The following is a 23,817-nucleotide window of genomic DNA, read 5'->3' as shown; positions in this document are numbered from 1 at the left end:
GGGAGGGGCAGAGAGAGAGGGAGACACAGAATCAGAAACAGGCTCCAGGCTCCGAGCCATCAGCCCAGAGCCTGACGCGGGGCTCGAACTCACAGACCGCGAGATTGTGACCTGGCTGAAGTCGGACGCTTAACCGACTCCGCCACCCAGGCACCCCAATAGTGCATTCCTTTTCATTGCTAAGTAATTCTATGGCGTGCACGTAACATATTTTTTAAAGTTCATTTACCCAACGAAGGACGTTTGAGTTGTTTCTAGTGCTTTGGTGATTATAAATAGAACTACTATAAACATCTGTGTGAATATACCTTTTCATTTCTCTGGGGGAGGTACTAGGTGTGAGGTCATATGATACATGTATATTTATAAGTAACTGGAAAACTGCTTTTTATACTCTACCTGCAATATAAGTCCCCAATTTCCTCTCATCCTCACCAGCTCTCAATATTCTCAGTTTATTTTCTAGTCATTCTAGTAAGTTTTTAGTGATATCTCATGTAGTTTTAATTTGTTTCTCTATCACCAATGTGTTTTCTTCCCTCTGGCTGCCTATAAGATTTGTTTGGTCTTTGATTTCCACAAGTTTTGATATGATAAACCTAGGTGTGTGTGTGTGCGTGTGTGTGTGTGTGCGTGTGTGTGTGTGTGTGTTTAATCTGCTGAGTGTTTTCTGAGTTTATTTGATCTGTGATTAGTATATGCTGTTACTTTTGGAAAATTCTCCACCATTATTTATCTAAGTATTTCTTCTGCCCTATTCTTTCTATTTTTTACTTCTGGGATTCCAACTTTACAATATCAAACCATTTGATATAGCATAGCTCCTAAATGCTCTGTTGAAGGCCTTCTTTTATTGTTCCTTACAGTGTCTCTCTCTCAACTGAAATTACCTATCTTGTATGTTGCCTGTTTTTTCCTTTAGAGTCTTAAACATATTAATCATTGTTGGTTTAAATTCCCTGACTGATTTCCAACACCTGTGTCATATATGAGTCTGTTTCTATTATTTTAGCTTTTCAGATTCAGTTTTCCTTACCTTTTTATATGCCTCTTTTATCTTTCTTTCTTTCTCTTTCTTTCTTTTTCTTTCTTTCTTTCTTTCTTTTTCTTTCTTTCTTTCTTTCTTTCTTTCTTTCTTTCTTTCTTTCTTTCTTTCTTTCTTGTAGAGAACTTCCCATATTTTATAGGATAGAAGATACCAGAAGATATTGAGGTAATTATTTCTTATGCTTGAAGATGGATCTGTTTTCCCCTCTATGTCTTTACTGTGGAGGTTTGTGTGAATTCAGTCAGGAGTTGGAGAGATTTTGAAGACACTTTGTGCTGGGTTACCCTTAGTATACCACGGGCTTCAAACTTCCCTAGTAATACCTTTTTTTTAGAGTGTGGGCTACTTTTTAAAAAATTTTCCTAATGTTTTTATTTATTTTTGAAGGAGAGAGAGAAAGAGAGAGAGAGAGACAGAGCATGAGTGGGGGAGGAGCAGAGAGAGAAGGAGACACAGAATTCGAAGCAGGCTTCAGGCTCTGAGCTGTCAGCATAGAGCCCAACACGGGGCTCAAACTCCTGAACTGTGAGATCATGACCTGAGCCGAAGTTGGAAGCTTAACGACTGAGCCACCCTGGGGCCCCAGAGTGTGGGCTACTTTGCCAGAGGAGTTTTCTCAGTGTCTGCTAACCAGAGAGAGTCTGTTACTTGGACTTCTTCCAGCTGCAACCTACTGTTATTTTGTCAGCGCCTGTTACTGAGTGGTTCGGGGAAGGGGGTTGTTTGTTCTCTGATGTTCTGACTTAGCCTCAGTCTTCAGCAGCAGGCACTGTGAGCCTGAGTCTCAGCAGGAGGCCTGACGAGTGTTCCTGCCCTTCTTCCATCGGTAGTGCTATCCTAGCACATGATCCTGCCATTCCCCAGGGGTAGAGCTTTTAAAAAAATCTGTTCCCTTCTTGTAGCTGCGGTAGGCTTTACCAGTGATCTAAGGTGTAGATTTTTGTTGCTGTTCTTTCTCCTTGCAGATAAAAGCTTTCATTCTACAGGGAAGACGGGAAATAGAGGTCTGGGTGGAGTCTCAGCAGGGGTTGCTGTTCCCACCCCGCACTGTGGATGCAAGCTTTCCCTGTATGAGTCTGGGGAGGCTTGTGGAATAAATTCTGCAAGAGGTTATGAACTCCCTAGGTCTGTGGCTCCAGGGGCTTCACACTGTCTCACTAACCCACCCTTGGCCTTTAGAGATTCTGTTAAATTTCACGAAATCTTCTTATCAGCTTATTTGGAAATTGGCAGTGTTTGCTCCAGGTAAACAAATACTAGGCTTTGTTTCTCTTTGCAGGTGCCTGTTTCTCCCTATAATTGAGTTTGGATATTTGTCCTGTGACCTCAGTTCTTTTATGGGTTCAGGGAAAGTTGTCGGTTTGTTATTTGTCCCAGTATTTCCTGTTGTAAATTGTGGCTGCAATGCTCTTTCCAGCTCTCTACATTTCCAAGAGGGAAACTGGAAATATCAACTGCTTTCTGAGAGTTGTTATGTTTCCAAGGCGTGGCTTTAGGATGAGATATAAAGAAGAGGAAATTCTGTCCTCCCTTCTCCCTTTTTTCTCCTCCCCCTCAACGCAAGGGCATCTTTAGGTCAGCTTCCTCCGTTTTCAGTCACTTTAGTAATTCCACTATCTCTTTCATTTTTTTCCATTTCCTTGTTTTAATGTTTATTTACATGTGTAATTTCTGTTGGCTTAGTTGGTTGAATGTGTGTGTGCACGCCCCTATCCATAGTTTTTGTTACGTCTTTATTTTTGCTAGTTATGTATTGCTGGTAGCCAGGCACAATGCACCACCTCCTCCAGAGGGTTCCTGGCGCACACACTGAGAGGAGCCCTACTCCTCCTGGCTGCACAGCTGTGATTTGGAGAGGAGGTGTTGACTGTTTCTTCTGCACAAGCAGGGGAGTGCAGATGAAGCATTCACACTTCAGGGTCTTACAGATGGAAAAAAGCCCTCCCGGCTCTGTTGTCCCTGAGCTCTTCAAGTGCACACACACTGTATCATTACGAGAAGCACAGCACAGGCACACACGCCCCAACACACCCGTCGCTTCCCGAATAGCGATTCAGATAGATCTTCTTGTTTTCTTTTGGTAAAGCAGTGAGTGAAACTGAACTTACTCTGTGTGTGTGTGTGTGTGTGTGTGTGTGTGTTTAAGTTTATTTAATTTGAGAGAGAGAGCAAGGGAGGGGCAGAGAGAGAGAGAGAGAGAGAGAGACAGTCCTAAGCAGGCTCTTTGCTGTAAGCATGAAGCCTGCTTGGAATTCTCTTTCTCTAAGTAGGGCTAGATCTCAGGAACTGTGAGAACATGACCTGAGCCAAAAGCAAGACTTGGGCGCTTAACCGACTGAGCCACCCAGGTGCCCCCTCTGTTTTTTTTTTTTTTTTAATAGAAAGTATTTTTTATTGATTTCTTTAAAAAAAAATTTTTTTTAATGTTTATTTATTTTTGAGAGAGAAAGAATGTGAGCGGGGGAGGGGCAGAGAGAGAGGGAGACGAGACACAGAATACGAAGCCGGCTCCGGGCTCTGAGCTGTCAGTGCAGACAGAGCCCGATGTAGGGCTCGAACTCACCAACCGTGAGATCATGACCTGAGCTGAAGTCAGACACTTAACCGACTGAGCTACCCAGGCACCCCCTTTATTGATTTCTTTTAACTACAAGAAGTCATATAGAATCCCTTTTAGCTTATTTACATTTTGGTGTACATTCTTCCAGGCTTTTTCTGTTTATAGGGAAAAGAACATGTATTTTAATTTGTAAAAACTCAGGTGAAGGCTAACCCAATTGACTAGTGGTTTTGAAGAAATCGATTAGTAGGGATAACTTTCTTTGATCTTGGCTGCTCAAGGCTTTGCTGTGTAAGCAGGGAAGCAAGGGACGGGAAGCCAAAAAGAAGCTGGGGCTAGTCTGTTAAAGTAAGTGTGCAAAGGGAAGGCAAGAGGTAAAGAAAGGATGTGGGGACACTCTTTCACTTAATAGTGTGGGTGCTTTCATGGCCATCCCTCTCAGCAGAGGGTAGGATCCAGGGCCAGCCTGTAATCAGCAGTGACAGGCACGTTCCCTGGGGAGCAATGCCTCTCTCCATCCGGGCCCTTTCCTCACAGCCTTGTGTCCTCTGGACCTCCACACGGCCTGGGCCTGCATCCCGCCAGGAGAACCGCAGCCCTTTTGTAGCAGCCTCATTGCTAAAAGGTCATTTTGCTCCTGTTTCCCTCTCACTGATGCCGGCTCCCCTGACAGTAGCAGTGCTTTGACTTTGATCTCTAAACACTAGGGCTCCTTGGGGGATGCTCGTGTCAGTAGCAAATGTATACTCATGTCATATCTGTCTGGACAAGGAGGGTGCAGGTAGGGATGTCAAATGTCAGCTCTCTGAATTCGGAATTCTGCTGCCCACTGGGGGTGACCGGGAGGAGCCGGTTCCCCATCCAATGCCCATGTGAATGCACTCCTTCATAATTTATGGCCTTCCGATGCTTCAGAGATGATGAGAATTCATACTGATACAAAATTTAAGATTCGATACAATGAGAGATGTGTCTTAAATCCAATCTGTGGTTTAAGTTTATAACACTGACATGGCACCAGGAATCAGCTTGGCCAGAAATGCAGATCTTGGACAATGCCTGAGCGGATCCGTGGTCTCTGAGGAAGTACAGATATCACTGCACTGGATTATCTCTGATTCACCTAAGAAGAGAAAAGCAGTTTTAATGCTAAGTTAGAGGTATGCATTCTTCCCCAATAGTTGTCCTCACACTGATTGCCATAGCAGGCCTCTCTACTCAATGACTTTGATTCTTTATTGTGACTAATAATTACAGTGTTGATTCTATGTTAGGCAGTGTCTGGACCTTCACCCTTCCATCTGGTGAGATTCACTCTGGGAGCTCCCGCTGACTTGACTGCAAAAGAAAGAAGTATCACCAATGGAGATTAATCCTCCCATCAGTCTGGAGAGAAAGGGCTGCAGACCGCATGTGGATTTGCTCAGCACGCTACTGTCCTTATTAAACAGCCAACGGGACAAAAGGAAACAAGGCCTTTCCTCTTCCAAAGGAGTTCTGTGCCAAAAATGTATTAGCCGGTCAAGGGCCACACGTTCAGGTCAAAATGCACTTTTTTTTTCTAGACACACAGTTCTAACATGTGATAATAATGTTGGGCATAGGCAGTTTGGAGTAGATAAGGCATCCTTAACCAGGGTTGGGAAAAAAGGTAAGTCAGACTTCACGAAGGAGGTCAAACCTGCAGGAGTCATTCACTTATTCGTAATTTATTGGTCCATTTAACAAATATTATGGAATGCTAATTTCATCTTCTGCTAGGTGTAGTGGGCTGAATATTGGCCCTTCAAAATGTATGTCCATGTCCTAATTCCCAGAACCTGTGAATATTACTTTCTAAGGCAAAAGATGTGATTAAGTTAATGGTCTAGAGAGGAGTTTATCCTAGATTGTCTGGGTGGGGCCTAAATATAATCACGTGTATCCTTAAGAGAAAAGAAGGTGATGTGAAGGTGGGGCCAGGCACCCACCAACCAGAGAATGCCGGAGGCTTGGAGCGGGGAATGGGGCAGACTCACCCCCAGAGTCTGGGAGAGGGCACAGCTCTGCTCACACTGTGTTTCAGTGTGATGTTGGCCTTCCCTCGAATTTGTGGTCTAGTGCAGGTTTAGGGCCACAAATATGTGGCTTATGATTAGAGTGATGAGATCCCAGGCCCCAACAGAAGCCATGGCTGATATTGGTAAGCAGAGATGGGGGAGGTTGAAGCTAGGGGCAGGGAAGGGGCAAGCAAGTCGTGCCTACAGTGCTGAAGAACCTGTTTTTTGAAGCCCATCTGCCCTGATATCTTTTACTGATATCAATGTGACAAATTTCTTTAAAAAAATATTAATATTATTATATTCTTATATGTTATATTAATAACATGATAAATATTATTATTATTAATTATATATACAATAATATTAATATTATTTTTTGATTATAAAAGGAATATACACATGTTGAGGAAAACTGGAAAAAATACAGAAAGATATAAAGAACAGAAATTAAATTTGTCCAGGGGCGCCTGGGTGGCCCAGTCAGTTGAGTATCCAACTTTTGATTTTGGCTCAGGTCATGATCTCCTGGTTCCTGAGGTGGAGTCCCAGGTGGGGCTCTGCTCTGACAGTGCAGAGACTCCTTGGGATTCCCTCTCTTCTTCTCTCTGGCTCCTCCCCTGCCTGAACAGGCACATGTACACACTCTCTCTCAAAATAAATAAATAAATAAATAAATAAATAAATAAACATTAAAAAATTGAATTTATCCATAATCCTACTGTCCAGAGGTAATCCTTGTGAATGTTTCCAATTATTAATGCACGTACACACAATAGGCATCTGGTCAGATGTCATTTCTGCATTGTTGTGACTGTCATCTCACATTTATGAATGGGTGGCTTAGACTTCTGGGTACAAGGAAAAGAAATGCTCTCAGTCTGAAGTAAGAAAAAGGGTTTGGGTTTTAGGATGTACTAGCCAGGATCAGCTAGGTTATGCCATGGTCACCAAATAGTGTGAAATCCTGAAGGTTTATTGCTTGTGCACATGACAAATCCACTGTGAACTGAAGTGGAAAGTGGTGGTTGGGGGGCCCTGTTGGCCATTGTCCCTAGAGTCTCTGCTTGAAGATGTGCTGCCACCTGGAATGTTGGAATGCCACTGGCCCCTGAAGCAAAGAAAGACAGAAAGGAGGACCACTCATGGGTTTTTTGCTGTCTCCGTCCACAAGTGACACACATCATCTTTCCTCACAACCCATTGGCACAGCTGGGACACGGCCGTGCCTAACCGAAAATGGCTGGGAACCGTAGAGGAGAGCAGTGCGCATTTGATTCTATTAGAATAGAGTGTTGCTTGACTTTGTTGCCGAGAACGAAACATACGTGGACCATATTTCAATGGACACGAACAACCATCAGGCTCTGAGGCAGGTGGGGGAAACAATGGCTGCCTCAGGGGTCTCTTTCATGCTTTCTTTGCTAAGTCTGTCTTGTCAGGTCGGCCAAGTAGGAGCAGAAATCCATTTCCCTCAAAGTGCCTGTCCTCCCACAAAAGATGGGTGTAGGCAAAACTCTCCCAAATACCAGCACTGAGAGTATTTGGAACTTATTTTTTCGGTTCAGACTTCAACTTGGTGGGAGGGTCCCAAACTGATAGGGCGCTGAAGAAAAATCTTTCTTGGAGTCAAAGAAGTAGAGGGAAGGTAATTAGTAGAAGTCAATATTCATCTCTACCTTATATTTGGGTTTTATTGATCTCATGTTCTGATGCATGCACGTGTGTTTAATTTTAGCACAGTTTATTAAATCAAAAATCAGAAGTAGTACAGTAAAAATAAGAAGAAAACCTGTAATTCCTTCACTAACCCCTGCCCTATATTATCCGAATTACTTCTGCATGGAAATCTCCTTATTAGTAATGGTAAGAAATTGAAGCTTCGTGAATTGGACTCTAATTTTAAGAACACATCACTGGAAGTTTCCTCTGTGGCAAAGGAAGCCCTGGTGGTTCCAGAGCCAGGAATTTTCAAAACGAGAAGATAACTTTGGATGTTCGTGGGCCCAAGAGGGGAGCCTGGGCAATGGAGTGAGGCGACCTTAAATAATTTCCAGAAGGGATTAAAGGGCTTTCAGAGCTCAGTGAAATTGCCACCTGTCCTTGCCCCTGGCAGGGGAATGCAGAAAAATTTTGGGATTAGGCTTCAGCATTGTTTCCAGGAGAGCTATCTCTGCAAAAGGAACTTTTATTCCAATTCTATTCAGAGCTCCAGTTTGATCAGGCTGGGCTTATGCGCCCAGAGAGAAGGTATGTGGTTACCCTGGAGGTTTTATGTTCTCTGAGCACCCATGCAGGGCATTGTACATGAAAGGAACTTCTGGAATCCTTAAATTTCTAAAGGCTCCAGTTAAAAACTGGAGGATTCATACTCCTCTTCTCCTTAATTGGGCCCCTACTCTTCATACTTGAGTAACATGTTGCTCATACTTTGAGCATTCTCATTAACATTCACAAGTGAGGACACTGAGGGTGACAGAGGCCAGGCAATTTCCCAAGGTCATGCAGTTTGTAAGGGATGGAGCTGCTATGGAAACCCAAGTGTGTCAAATTCCTAACCGGTGCTCTGTGTCTACCAGGCCAGAGCAAGCTTTGCTGAACGTTTCTTCAAAAGCTAGGATCAGAAGGGGAACAGAGATCAAGGTGAACTAGAGTTAGGCTGACAATTCAGTAAAAGATAACGCATGATATTTTCAGAGAGAGGACAGATATGAGGGCAAAAACAACAATTTGGGACATAAGGTCTTTGTACATTTGACAAAAATGCAGTTGAAAAGTGGATAACATAGTCTCCTGCATGTCTGCTGCCATTTTGATAAAATTATTTCTTTGTCCATGTAACTAAAATTTTTATTTCTTTTCCCCCTGTGATATAGAGTTTCATGTTGACATCATCTTGAATTTATCTTTGGCAGTACCTGGCTTTACCTGTGTTCTCAGTATAACCTCACCTGAGGTCAAGATGTAAAGGACTTCCTGGCACATACGCATTTTTTTTTTTTTTTTGAGTTTCCCATGTCCATTAGTTGTGCTTCACAGAGGGTATCATGACTGGAGACTGTGGAGTTGAGTTCAAGTACTCTACTATCTCTACTTAGTAGTTGAATTTTTAGTTTCTCTTTAAGGGTATAGCTGACAGATATATTTGCATTTATGGTACCCTGGTGGAATCTCAGCTTTTCTGGGACTCTCACAAATTCACAGTGTAATTCATATCTGAGTTACATGGACCACAGCAGGAACAAAGCCACTGATGTAGTTTGGGATCTTGTGTGATTTGGGAGGCAATGAGAGACGTGAGGGAGGGCCTGCATTCCTGTGACGTTAACCAGTCTGACTTACACAGTTACCAGATGGATCCATTCCATACAACTTCCAGCTACTAATACTGAAATCAGCATATGCATCAGCATTAGAAAAAGCACTAGGTATTCGAAGAGAATCAGGAGCGAGCATAGAAAGCGATCTACCTAGACAATTGGAGTAATTATGCCAGGGAAAGAGGATTAATGGTAGACATTAAGAGAGTGAAAACATATGGTATCTGTCTTTCTCTGTATGACTTATTTCATTTAGCATAACTGGGTGTTGTATGGAAACCAATTTGACAGTAAATTTCATATTAAAAAACCCCAAAATAAATAAATAAACTTTTAAAATAAATTATTTAAAAAAAGAGAGTGAAAAGAAGTCTAAGTAGCATCCTCATTGAGTGTTGAGGCCATAAAAAGAGCAGTTTCCATGCAAAAAGAGAATTATGAGCAAGAAGGATTCTCAGACATTAAAAACATTTCAGAAATTAAAAATAAAAAAATAAAAACTCATTAAAATAATCTTATTTCTTCTTTGTGCCTTTGTTTCAACCATCATATTTTCTATAATGGAAATGTACTATTTTTTTAGAGTTAGGAGATTTCAACGAAGATTATTAAAAGATTTAAAGCCTTGGGTTTCATTTCTTTTTTATTTTTTTAAAATTTATTTTTTATTTTACAAATGGTTTTAATATTTCCATAATTTGACTTTTGATCATAAAACTCTTACCAACTAGCCAAAGTTATTTTCAATTTCAATTTTAGTCACAAGAAAACAGTGTAAGCTACAATGCAAAAATTGGCCTCCCGTATCAACATGCTAAAAATAAAAACATTGTATATCAGCATCTTTTTCTGACTCCAAATTCACATGCCCTTTATATATCTTTAACTGAGTTAATAGTGTTCTGGAACTACATCCTGCAAACATTAAGAAATCTTCAGGGCCAGGAAATATTAGGGGTATTCCATAATTCAATATATAGAATGAAACAACACTCTTGATGTATTTGCTATTTTTGAAGGCAAAGGAAGGAATTTGATTTTGACCAAGAAGCCACTGCCAAAAGAATTATGCTTTAAGTAGCAGATGCATTTTTCACTTTGGGGAATAAGATAAGCTGAAGAAATAAAAAAGACTAGAGCTCCCATTTTATACAATTTCACTTACAACCTAAAAACAACCATTCTTAAGAGTTTTTCTTTGCCAATTTTAAAGCAGGTGGAATGGAACCTCAGATGAAAACAGCAGGATGGCGAGAAAGGCAGGGAAACAAAATTCTGTTGGGAATTGCAGATTGTACAAGAACGACAGACAGGGAAGAGTGACATGGACGTTGAACATGACTCAGTAACGTAACCCTGTTACTAGGCTGGGGAATATGTACTGGGTAAAGATAAAGAGAAGTATAAAAAGTGGAAACCGACGGTTCTGTTTTTCATTCTGCATGCCATACTTTAAAGCACTGTTTTCATTTACATAATGGAACACCAAAACCTTTGGTAGAAGGGTGGGGCTTTAAAGAGACTAAGGTAAACAAGTTTTAGAAAATAAGAACTCTGAAGGTACATGAAAGAATTTAACGCTTTGAAATCAAGTAGAATAAGGTGAGGGCATAAGATATCCAGATCAAAAAAAAAAATTTTTTTAATTTTGTATTTATTCAATATGAAAAAAGAAGCAAGGCTAATTCATGAACTATGTGCAAACATAGGTAAGTGCTTGTAGCTTGCTCCCGTAGGGTGTTTTTCCTTTGCTGTGAGAAGAATCACAGGGTAAGGACTAAATTGTAGCAGGGAAGAGTCAGGTGTAAAAAAGTTAAATTCATAGTCATGTCATGTTATTACATACTGATGTTATCAGATGGAGATTATAGAATTTTGTAGAGTGGAGCTGGGGAGGGGCAGAGAAAGGAAGGTAGAGAATTATTCATTCTATAGTTGTCTGGGATGGTTTTTTCCCCCCAAACACCTGTGTCTCAAACAAAGAACTCTGCTAATTTTTAGTAAATAATCCAGATAGACAGGTCTAGCCTCTTTGGAAGCTGGCTCTTTGGGAGTGGTTTAGAGACTGTGGAAGGTGAGTTCTGGATGTGTGGTCCTTGGAGGGCAGATGTAAGTGTTGCATTCCTGCATTCCTGCTGGAGCTGGGAGGGGCAGTGGTGCAGGAGTAGGTGCAAAGGAAGGAAAGGCTTTGATAAAGATGAAGAGCAAAATCAGAAGACCGAGCAGGGTGAGTCTTGCGACTGCCAGGCATAGAACAGGATACAACAAGGGGTAGCTTACCCAGCCCAGCACACAAGTGTCTGAGCCTGCTGGCTCCATGCAACCTACCCTAATTCGATAAACTCTGACCTTGTAATTCGGACAAAGACCGCCATATTTGTCTTAGTATTTCCAGTACAATGAACTGATAATGGTAGAATAAATGTATGAATAAATAAATTCAAGGAGCTCCTGCCTCTTGTTATCTAGTGCAAGAATATCCAATAAAGGTATAATGGGAAAGGCAAACGCAAGACATGGATGTAATTTAAAATTTTCTAGTAGCTGCATTGAGAGTAAAAAGAAACAAGTGAAATTAATTTTAATAATACATTCTTATTTAACCCAACATATGTAAAATACTGTCATTTCAACGTGTAATAAATATAAAAGTTATTGAGATATTTTAAATCTATTTTTTGTATTAAGCTGTTACACTCCAGAGTAAATATTACAGTAATAGCATGCTGCAATTCAGACTAGCCACATATCAAATTTTTAATAGCCCATATGTGGCTAGTGGCTACTGTGTTGGGCAGTACAGGTCTATATTCTGCTTGCATTTATGTTTTAATTTTTGTAATGTATTGGCTCAAAAGTAAAATTATGTTCTTTCCAAAGTAAGCTAGCTAATTCATTCTTTCATTAAATAAGATGACTGTCTCTTTCTCTATTTAATTATTTGACAGTTTCTTAATAATTGCTTTATATATAAAATGAATCGTTTTCTAAATCATCAACTCTTGTAGGATTTCAGTCTTAACAAGAATAAATACACATTGTACTGATCGAATTTCAAAGGAACAGCTCAGGGTCCGAAGGAAGAAAGTCTCATTTCTGAGCCTGAAAGCTCTGCAACCCACGTCCCCACCACCCGCCCCCACCACCCGGATCATTTAGGCTAATCAGTGAGACTTGCCCCCCGCCCACGTCCATCAGGACCTGTCCAATTTGCTAAAACCGTGTCCTAGCCCATAACAGTAATAATGACAATGATTAACATTTATTAAGTTGTGTTTTAAGCACATAATCCGATGTTCTCTGAACATTACTGCATCAGCTCTCACAGTAACAGCATAAGATAGGTAGATCTTCCAATTTGGGAGACTAGGAAGTTTTAGAGTCCCTTCAGATGGTACAGGTGGTAAGAAACAAAGCGAGGCTGCAAACCCCGAGCTGATCTAGCGCCAAGGTCTGCATGCCTAACTCGCATAGACACTGTCTGCTCCCCTCATGTTCCTTGGCTCCCCATCTCATGTCATTCTGAACTCCTCCCAAACTTCCCTAATTAGCTTCCTTCTCTGAGCAGAGCTCTATGATCACACACAGAGTCAGTGCCTTGCAGAATTTGCTAATTTTGCAGTTTCTGAGAAGGAATAATTCTCTCAACATCTCTAACCCTCTAGTTCAATTGGGACACAGTGGCCCCATGATCTCACTACCCTGCCTTGCTCTAGAAGACACTGTCTACAGATCGATGCACGTTTGTCCACAGTGATGCTTTCTGAGGAACAGTGGACAGTGTTCAAGCAGGGCACATCCTTGGCCAGAAAACCAAAACACATCCAACACTTCACTTTTCTTTGCTCATTTTCCCCTCTTCTGCAATGTCACCAAAGCAGAAAACAACCCACCTTAGCTACAGGAGGACTTGAAAATTTAGCACTCACTTTAGGGAAATAATTATTGATTCATTTGTTTCTGAGTTACCCCTAGTCCTATGGGTGTTTGGAGACTGCATTAGTTTCCTGAGGCTACTGAAACAAATTAACATAGCTTAATGACTTAAAATAATAGAAATTTCTTCCCTCACAGGTCTGGAAACCAGAAGAAATGAAATCAAGGTGTTGGCAGGGCCACACCCCCTTCAAAGGTTCTAGAGGAAAAGCCCTCCTTGCATCTTCCAGCTTGGTGTCTCCTGGGAGTCCTTGGCTTGTGGTGCCATAACTGCAATCACTGACTCTATCTTTGTCTTCACATGCCCTTCTTTAATTAAAAAAATTTTTTTTAAGTGTTTATTTATTTTTGAGACAGAGAGAGACAGAGCATGAACGGGGGAGGGTCAGAGAGAGGGAGACACAGAATCTGAAACAGGCTCCAGGCTCTGAGCTGTCAGCACAGAGCCTGACGTGGGGCTCGAACTCACGGACCGCGAGATCATGACCTGAGCTGAAGTCGGCCGCTTAACCGACTGAGCCACCCAGGCGCCAACATGCTCTTCTTTGTGTCTCTGTGTTCTCTTCTCTTCTTGTAAGGATACCAATAATTGGATTTAATCCAGCATGATTAGATCTCTAGATCCTTAACTAATTACATCTGCAAAGATCTTGTTTCCAAATAAGGTCACTTGCTGAGGTTCTGGGTGGACAAGAATTTTGGGGGGATACTATTTATCCCACTTAGGGACATGTGTGTCATGTAGAGCCCTCTCATGTGACTACTAACAGGTGCCCACAATGCACAGTACCAGCATTTGATGAAGATGACACCATTTTCCCCTTGGATCTTGGCATCAAGAAAGATAGAGGGAGGCAGAAAACTGTAAAGGTCATGGATACTTAAAATTGAAGGAATAAGCAGCCCTTGAACTCATTTCTTTCTTTCTTTCTTTCTTTCTTTCTTTCTTTCTTTCTTCCTTCCTTCCTTTCTTTCTTTCTTCCTTCCTTCCTTTCTTTTTTTTTTTGAGAGAGAGAGAGAGAGCACGTGCCCATGAGCAAGGAGGGGCAGGGGCAGAAGGAGAGAAAGGGAGAGAATACCAAGCAGGCCCCACGTTCCATACAGAGCCTGATGCAGGGCTCAATCCCACAACTGTGAGATCATGACCTGAGCTGAAATCAAGTGTCAAATGCTCAACCCACTGAGTCACCCAGGCGTCCCAGCCCTTGCTCCTTCTGATCCCACTGTGTTTTACACTTTCTGTCAGGGAGTTCCTTCCTTCCTTCCTTCCTTCCTTCCTTCCTTCCTTCCTTCCTTCCTTCCTCTCTCCTTCCTTCTGACTCTTTCTCAGAGCTTTCACTCTGGGGAAAGCCAGGTACCTTGTTTTGGGTAGCTCTATGGAGCCCACCTGGCAAGGTGGCTCTGGGCAGCATCCAGCAATGACTTCAGGTCCTCAGTCCCTGGAGGATAACCCTGGGGGAACTGAATTCTGTCAACAGTCACATGGATGAGCTTGGAAATGGATCCTTGCCACCACTGACCCCTAAGATGACTGCTGCTCTGGCCAAGAGCTTGATTAAAGACCATGAGAGACCTTGAGTCAAAGACCCCCTGCTAAGCTGAGCCTGGATTCCTGACCCACAGAAACTGTGAGATAATAAATGAGGCTGAAGTTGCTAAGTTTTGGGTTGTTATGCAGTAATAGGTAATTAACACAGTTGCTGACTACCCTTATGCCAAACTCAGATGCCTCACGTGAGAAATAGAATTTCCAAGCAGGGAGAGAATCTTGGAGACCATTGATCTAACTCCTTCATTGTACAGATATGAAGACTCAGGCTCAGAGAGGGGGTGTGACCTGACCAGGGTGCACATTGAGGAGTGGTGGAATCAAGGTGACTTGTGTTGGATCCCAAGGTCACCCAGTGCTATGTTCACAACTCAGCAGCTACCTCAGCTGAGAAATTGGTGTTTGCACCAAATGCATAATGTGATGACTGTCACCTTAGTGATGATTTTATATCAGCCACAGTTTAATTGTTTACATGTTGGGAGCGATGCCTCAAATTAATTCTGAAAAATGGAAAGATATTTAATATATATTCAATATGTTTTATGTGATAAAATATGTCATAACACAGTAAAACCTTGGGTTTCAAGTAACTTGTTCTGCGAGTGTTCCACAAGATGAGCAAACATTTCTAATAAATTTTAACTTGATGAGTGAGTGATGTCTTCCAATACGAGTAGTGTGTGATGCCGAATGTCACATGATCACAACTAAGCCAATGGTTCTTTTCTCTCTCTCTCTCTCTCTCTCGCTCTCGCTCTCGCTCTCGCGTGCGCGCACGTATTCACTGCAGGATTGTGGGTGATCATCTCCCATGCTCAGATGCTTGGTCTCAGGCTTTGGTGTTTGCAGAAATCAGTAATTTGTTTCAGAACATTGGAAGGTGCCCACAACTGGCACTAGTGTATTTTTTCATTTCAAAGCACGCATGGACGGTCCTTTGCTTTTCCACAGAAGAGTAAGCTTAGGAGTGCTTTGCTTCATTCTAGGTCAGCCCGTCTGCAAATATAGACCTTTTCTTTTGCTGCCTTATCGCCAGTTACATTAAATTTGGTATGACAAGAATTTATTAATACTGTACAGTAGTCAACATCTGTGTGAGCACATACAATGGCCCCCATGCAGAAAAAGGTTCCGTTGAGCCAATAGATAGCAGTGATTCCATTGGTTATAGTGAAAGTCGGCCTACACAATTACCCTCCTTTCTCTTGTTTCCCTCACACCAGCCACGAAGGTTTTCAAAGGTAAATGCAGTTAATTTGTTTATTCTTTTTTATAGTTTGTATTTCTTTATTATTTTGTATTATATTATGGTATTATAATCATTTTTATATGAATATTTTTGGGTTGTGGAATGAATCATCGGAGTTACCATTATTTCTTATGGGGAAATATGCTTTGATATACAGGTGCTTTGGATTACAAGCATATTTCAAGAACAAGTTATGCTCACAAACCAAGGTTTTACTGTAATTATGTATTGCATATCATATGAATTATATAATGTTATGATATGAATTATATAATAATAAATTATACTTATAATCCTTACATGTAAACAGCTTTCACATATGTTCTTTGAAACTATCCCACAATATGAGCAATTATTTCTATTTTACAGATAAGAAAACTGAGGCACAAGCATGTCACATTGCTTGCCTGTGTTCATAGCCAGGACCTGAATTCAAATCTTTGATCCCAGCCTCCAGGGACTGCTGCCCAATTATTACACCCTGTTAGGACCCTCTTGCACCATCTGGTGCCATGGCCAGGCCCATGCCCTTGACATACCTGCTGTTCTTTTTGGTTAGGCAGCTATTCTACCTCTATCCTGGTGTCATCTCTGTCATTTGTGTAAGATTATGCTGTGTGAAATAAAGACTATTTTCAAGATTTTGTGTGTGTGTGTCTCAGATCTTAATGACAAATATTAACAATCAGTAATAATAGTCAAGGGAGTAGAGTAGAGAAAAAAAGAAAGTAAACGTAGCAAAATAGCATCCCCACTGTGACTTCCACTCAGAGGTTAAAAAAGCAAAGTCATCTGTTTTCTCAAAATTAGCAGGAAGCCTCCCTGTCTCCTGTACTCCTTGCTGAAACCCATTTAACCAGTGGAAGTATCACGTAGAGGCTTTAAAAGGTAGCATTGCATTTGAGACAGATTTGACATAGTCTACTTTATACAACTCAGCACCAGGATGTGATGGCAGACTTCTGCGCAAGGTGTATGATATGGACCCCCAGGACACCCTTTTGTAGCAAGACTTCTTTTTTTTTTTTAATTTTATTTTTTATTTTTTAAAATTTACATCCAAATTAGTTAGGATATAGTGCAACAATGATTTCAGGAGTAGATTCTCAATGCCCCTTAACCATTTAGCCCATCCCCCCTCCCACAACCCCTCCTGTGACCCTCAGTTTGTTCTCCATATTTATGAGTCTCTTCTGTTTTGTCCCCCTCTCTGTTTTTATATTATTTTTGTTTCCCTTCCCTTATGTTCATCTGTTTTGTCTCTTAAAGTCCTCATATGAGTGAAGTAATATGATTTGTGTCTTTCTCTGACTGACTAATTTCACTTAGCATAATACCCTCCAGTTCCATCCACGTAGTTGCAAATGGCAAGATTTCATTCTTTTTGACTGCCAAGTAATACTCCATTGAATATATATACCAAATCTTCTTTATCCATTCATCCATCGATGGACATTTGGGCTCTTTCCATACTATGGCTATTGTTGATAGTGCTGCTATAAACATGGGGGTGCATGTGTCCCTTCGAACCAGCACACCTGTATCCCTTGGATAAATGCCTAGTAGTGCAATTGCTGGGTCTTAGAGTAGTTCTATTTTTAGTTTTTTGAGGAACCTCCATACTGTTTCCCAGAGTGGCTGCACCAGCTTGCATTCCCACCAACAATGCAAAAGAGGTCCTCTTTCTCTGCATCCTCGCCAACATCTGTTGTTGCCTGAGTTGTTAATGTTAGCCATTCTGACAGGTGTAAGGTGATATCTCATTGTGGTTTTGATTTGTATTTCCCTGATGATGAGTGATGGTGAGCATTTTTTCATGTGTCAGTTGGCCATCTGGAAGTCTTCTTTGGAGAAGTGTCTATTCATGTCTTTTGCCCATTTCTTCACTGGATTATTTGTGTGTTGAGTTTAATAAGTTCTTTATAGATTTTGGATACTAACCCTTTATCTGATATGTCATTTGCAAGTATATTCTCCCATTCTGTCGGTTGCCTTTTAGTATTGCTGATTGTTTCCTTTGCTGTGCAGAAGCTTTTTCTTTTGATGAGGTCCCAGTAGTTTATTTTTGCTTTTGTTTCCCTTGTCTCCAGAGATGTGTTGAGTAAGAAGTTGCTGCGGCCAAGATCAAAGGGGTTTTGCCTGCTTTCTCCTTGAGGATTTTGATGGCTTCCTGTCTTACATTTAGGTTTTTCATCCATTTTGAGTTTATTTTTGTGTATGGTGTAAGAGAGTGGTCCACGTTCATTTATCTGCATGTAGCTGTCCAGTTTTCCCAGCACCACTTGCTGAAGAGACTGTCTTTATTCCATTGGATATTCTTTCCTGCTTTGTCAAAGATTAGTTGGTCATATGTTTGTGGGTCCATTTCTGGGTTCTTTATTCTGTTCCATTGATCTGAGTGTCTGTTCTTGTGCCAGTACCATACTATCTTGATGATTACAGCTTTGTAGTATAGCTTGAAGTCTGGGATTGTGATGCCTCTTGCTTTGGTTTTCTTTTTCAAGATCTCTTTGGCTATTTGGGGTCTTTTCTGGTTCCATACAAATTTTAGGATTATTTGTTCTAGCTCTGTGAAGAATGCTGGTGTTACTTTGGTAGGGATTGCATTGAATATGTAGATTGCTTTGGGTAATATTGACATTTTAACAATATTTGTTCTTCCTATCCAGGAGCATAGAATATTTTTCCATTTTTTTGTGTCTTCTTCAATTTCTTTCATAAGCTTTCTATAATTGTCAGTGTATAGATTTTTCACCTCTTTGGTTAGATTTATTCCTAGGTATTTTATGGTTTTTGGTGCAACTGTAAATGGGATCGATTCCTTGATTTCTCTGTCACTTCATTGTTGGTGTATAGGAATGCAACCAATTTCTGTGCATTGATTTTATATCCTGCAACTTTGCTGAATTCATGAATCAATTCTAGCAGTTTTTTGGTGGAATCTTTTGGGTTTTCCATATAGAGTATCATGTCATCTGTGAAGAGTGAAGTTTGACCTCCTCCTGGCCGATTTGGATGCCTTTTATTTCTTTGTGTTGTCTGATTGCAGAGGCTAAGACTTCCAATACTATGTTGAATGACGGTGGCGAGAGTGGACATCCCTGTCTTGTTCCTGACCTCAGGGGGAAAGCTGTCAGTTTTTCCCCATTGAGGATGATATTAGCGTTGGGTCGTTCATATATGGCTTTTATGATCCCGAGGTATGCTCCTTCTATCCCTACTTTCTTGAGGGTTTTATCAAGAAAGGATGGTGTATTTTGTCAAATGCTTTCTCTGCATCTATTGAGAGGATCACATGGTTCTTGTCCTTTCTTTTATTGATGTGATGACTCATGTTAATTGTTTTGCAGATATTGAATCAGCCCTGCATCCCAGGTGTAAATCCCACTTGGTCGTGGTGAATAATTTTTTTAATGTATTGTTGGAGCCGGTTGGCTAATATTGGTCTTGTTGAGGATTTTTGCATCCATGTTCATCAGGGAAATTGGTCTATAGTTCTCCTTTTTAGTGGGGTCTCTATCTGGTTTTGGAATCAAGGTAATGCTGGCTTCATAGAAAGAGTTTGGAAGTTTTCCTTCCATTTCTATTTTTTTGGAACAATTTCAAGAGAATAGGTGTTAACTCTTCCTTAAATGTTTGGTAGAATTCCCCTGGAAAGCCATCTGGCCCTGGACTCTTGTTTTTTGGCAGATTTTTGATTACTAATTCGATTTACTTACTGGTCATGGGTCTGTTCAACCTTTCTATTTCTTCCTGTTTCAGTTTTGGTCGTGTATATGTTTGTAGGAATTTGTCCATTTCTTCCAGATTGCCCATTTTACTGGCATATAATTGCTCATAATATTCTTTTATTATTGTTTTTATTTCTGCTGTGTTGGTTATGATCTCTCCTCTTTATTCTTGATTTTATTTATTTGGGTACTTTCCTTTTTCTTTTTGATCAAGCTGGCTAGTGGTTTATCAATTTTGTTAATTCTTTCAAAGAACCAGCTTCTGGTTTCATTGATCTGTCCTACTGTTTTTTTGGTTTTGATAGCATTAATTTCTGCTCTAATCTTTATTATTTCCTGTCTTCTGCTGTTTTTGGGTTTTACTTCCTGTTCTTTTTCCAGTTCCTTAAGGTGTAAGGTTAGGTTGTGTATCTGAGATCTTTCTTCCTTCTTTAAGAAGGCCTGGATTGCTATATACTTTCCTCTTATGACCGCCTTTGCTGCATCCAAGAGGTTTTGGGTTGTGGTGTTATCATTTTCATTGACTTCCATATACTTTTTTAATTTCCTCTTTAACAGCTTGGTTAGCCCATTCATTCTTTAGTAGGATGTTCGTCAGTCTCCAAGTATTTGTTACCTTTCCAAATTTTTTCTTGTGGTTGGTTGATTTTGAGTTTCATAACATTGTGATCTGAATATATGCAGGGTATGATCTCGATCTTTTTGCAATTATTTAGGGCTGATTTGTGTCCCAGTATATCGTCTATTCTGGAGAACGTTCCATGTGCACTGGAGAAGAATGTATATTCTGCTGCTTTAGGATGAAATGTTCTGAATATATCTGTTAAGTCCATCTGGTCCAGTGTGTCATTCAAAGCCATTGTTTACTTGTTGATTTTTTGATTAGATGATCTGTCCATTGCTGTGAGTGGGGTGTTGAAATCTCCTACTATTATGGTATTACTATCGATGAGTTTCTTTATGTTTGTGATTAATTAATTTATATATTTGGGTGCTTTCACATTTGGTGCATAAATGTTTACAATTGTTAGGTCTTCTTGGTGGATTGACTTCTTGATTATGATATAATTCCCTTCTGCATCTTTTGATACAGTCTTTATTTTAAAGTCTAGATTGTCTAAGTATGGCTACTCCAGTGTTCTTTTGTTGACCATTAGCATGATGGTTCTCTATCCCCTTATTTTCAATCTGAAGGTGCCTTTAGGTCTAAAGTGGGTCTGTTGTAAACAGCATATAGATGGATCTTGTTTTCTTACCCATTTTCTTACCCTATGTCTTTTGATTAGAGCATTGAGTCCATTGATGTTTAGAGTGAGTACTGAAAGATATGAATTTATTGACATTATGATACTTGTAGAGTTGGAGTTTCTGGTGGTGTTCTCTGGTCCTTTCTAATCTTTGTTGCTTTTGATATATATATATATATATATATATATATATATATATATTCATCCTTTCTCCCTTCAGAAAGTCCCCCTTAAAATTTCTTGCAGGGCTGGTTTAGTGGTCACAAACTCCTTTAATTTTTGTTTTCCTGGGAAACTTTTAATCTCTCCTTCTATTTTGAATGACAGCCTTGCTGGATAAAGAATTCTTGGTTGCATATTTTTCTGATTAAGCACATTGAATATATCCTGCCACTCCTTTCTGGCCTGCCAAGTTTCTGTGGATAGGTCTGCTGCAAACCTGATCTGTCTTCCCTTGTATGTTAGGGACTTTTTTTCCCTTGCTGCTTTCATGATTCTCTCCTTGCCTGAGTGTTTTGTGAATTTGACTATGATATGCCTTGTTGATGGTCGGTTTTTGTTGAATCTAATGGGGGTCCTCTGTGCTTCCTGGATTTTGATGCCTGTGTCTTACCCCACGTTAGGAAAGTTTTCTGTTATGATTTTCTCGCATAACCCTTCTACCTCTATTCTCTTTCTTCCTCTTCTGGGACCCCTATGATTCTGATGTTCCTTTTTAATGAGTCACTGATTTCTCTAATTCTTAAATCGTACCCTTTTGCCTTCGTCTCCCTCTTTTTTCTGCTTCATTATTCTCTATAAGTTTGTCTGCTATATTGCTGATTCTCTGTTCTGCCTCATCCATCCTTGCCACCGCTGCATCCATCCGTGATTGCAGCTCAGTTATAGCATTTTAATTTCATTCTGGCTATTTTTTACTTTTTTTATTTCTGCAGAAAGGGATTCTAACCTATTTTCAACTCCAGCTAGTATTCTTATTATCGTGGTTCTAAATTCTGACTCAGACATCTTGCTTGTATCTGTGTTGGTTAAATCCCTGGCCGTTGTTTCTTTGTGCTCTTTCTTTTGGGGTGAATTCCTTCGTTTTGTCATTTTGAAGGGAGAAAAGGGATTAATGAGGTACAAAAATTGAAATTAAAAAGACAATTAAAATTTTAAAAATATTAAAATTAAAAATTAAACACACACACACACAAATCGAGTAGATGATGCTAGATCCTAGGTGTGTTTTGGTCTGGATGTTGAAAGTGGTTTTACAGATTAGAGGAAAAAAAAGGGGGGGGGGAGAAGAAGAAAAAAATGAAATTGTTTGAGAATTTGAAAAAATGAATACACTGAAGTAGACTAAAATGAGATTATGGGGATAAAATAGAATTTGAAAAAATATACACAAAAGTAAAGAATATAGTAGAAAAAATTAAAGAAAAATATTTTTAATAAAAATTAAAAATCAATATGAATTTTCTCTTTTTCTGTATTCAAGAAAAAAGAAAAGAAACGAAAAAGAGAAAAAAGATTAAAAAAGAAAAAAAGAAATCATTTGAAAATTTGAAAAAGTGAATACACTGTAGTAGACTAAAATAAAATGATGGAAGTAAAATAGAATTTGAAAAAAATTACACAAAAGTAAAAAATATAGTAATAAAAATTAAAGAAAAAGATTTTTAATAAAAATTGAAAATAAAAATGAATTTTTTCTCTTTTTGTATTCAAGAAAAAGAAGTGTAAAAGAGAAAAAGAAAAAGAAAAAAAAGAAAGAAAATTGAATAGATGAACCTGCTAACAGATTGAAGTAGGACTGAAATTACTTTGTTTTCCCCTAGAAGTCTAGGTAGCACTTTATAGTCCATAAACAAAGCCTGCAGTGAAACTTGTGTTCTTGAAGAGTGAAGTTGGCCCAGTTGGGTGGGGCTCAGTGTAACAGCTCCGCTCTCCACTAGATGGCGCTGCTATCCTACTGGGGTGGATTGTTTCGGGGCTCGTAGGTGCGTATGCGCATGCGCGAGAGCAGTGAGAATGGCGCCGCCCAGTTACCCAGTCTGTTCTCCCAGATCAGCAATTGCGCACCTGTCCTCTGTCTTCAGCTTTCGTCCACTCCCCGCTTTTTCACTCTCCGTAACCAGGCTCCAGGCAGTACCTCTCTTCCGAGTTTTGTCTCGGATGCGGCTGTTTTCTCCGGCCCCTTACCTCTGCAGGACTGCCGCTTTGACCTGTTCCGCCCCTCTGCGGGAGGGTCTCACTGAGCAATGGCCGAATGAGCACTGGCCGAATGTCGGCTGCAACCAGGAACACTTGTTGGACCCTGCTGCTGCCGGTGCCCTGAGACTGCGGCCAGGTGCCAGCCCGCCAGAAAAAGTTTGCAAGATAGTGTAGCAGCAGCATTTCGGGGATTATGGAAAATCACAGCACACATCTGGCACCAGGCTTCACCCTTAAGGACCTTGTTCCAGCACCAGCGAATGTGGCCATTTTCTGGGGTCTGCTGGGACCAGGTGCTTTCAACAGTCTCTACAAAACGTCCTTCCAGCAGTGGAACCGCTTTTCCGCATGTGGCCTGAGAACCTCCTGGACCCCACTCTGTTCCTGGGGATTCACCCTTCCCACCAGAGCACCACAAGGTATCGAGCTGCAGAGATGCAGCCTTTGCGCTCCCCTTTTTTACAGCCTTAATGGAATTTAAACCTTCTCCTTTCTCCTTTCTCTCTTTTTAGTTTAGTCCCTGTGGCTGTTTCCAATTTTCCACTTTCTCTCCAGCTGCTTTTGGGGAGGGGTGCTTTTCCCGTATTCTCTCCCCTTCCCCCGTCTCTGTCCTCTCTCTGCCCTCCGCGTCTTCTTGCTCCCCAAATTCACCTCTCCCCGCCGAATACCTGCTGAATTCTGTGGTTTGGGTTGTGTAGATTATTGTGTTAATCCTCCAAGCAGTTTTCTAGGTGTGTAGGATGGTTTAGTGTTGGTTTGGCTGTATTTCATGGATGTGAGACACACAAAAAACTTCCATGCTGTTCTGCTATTTTGGCTCCTTCCCGAACCTGCTGACTTTTAAAGTTCTTGTAGCAAGACTTCTGAATGCCATCCAACTCTAGCCCTTAGTCAGGGGCTGTGCAGTGAGGATGGCCACATTTGAGAAATTTCAGC

The sequence above is a fragment of the Panthera tigris genome, chromosome B2 (assembly GCF_018350195.1).
Source record: "Panthera tigris isolate Pti1 chromosome B2, P.tigris_Pti1_mat1.1, whole genome shotgun sequence".
NCBI classification, from domain to species: Eukaryota; Metazoa; Chordata; class Mammalia; order Carnivora; family Felidae; genus Panthera; species Panthera tigris.
This window is presented reverse-complemented; position numbering follows the sequence as displayed.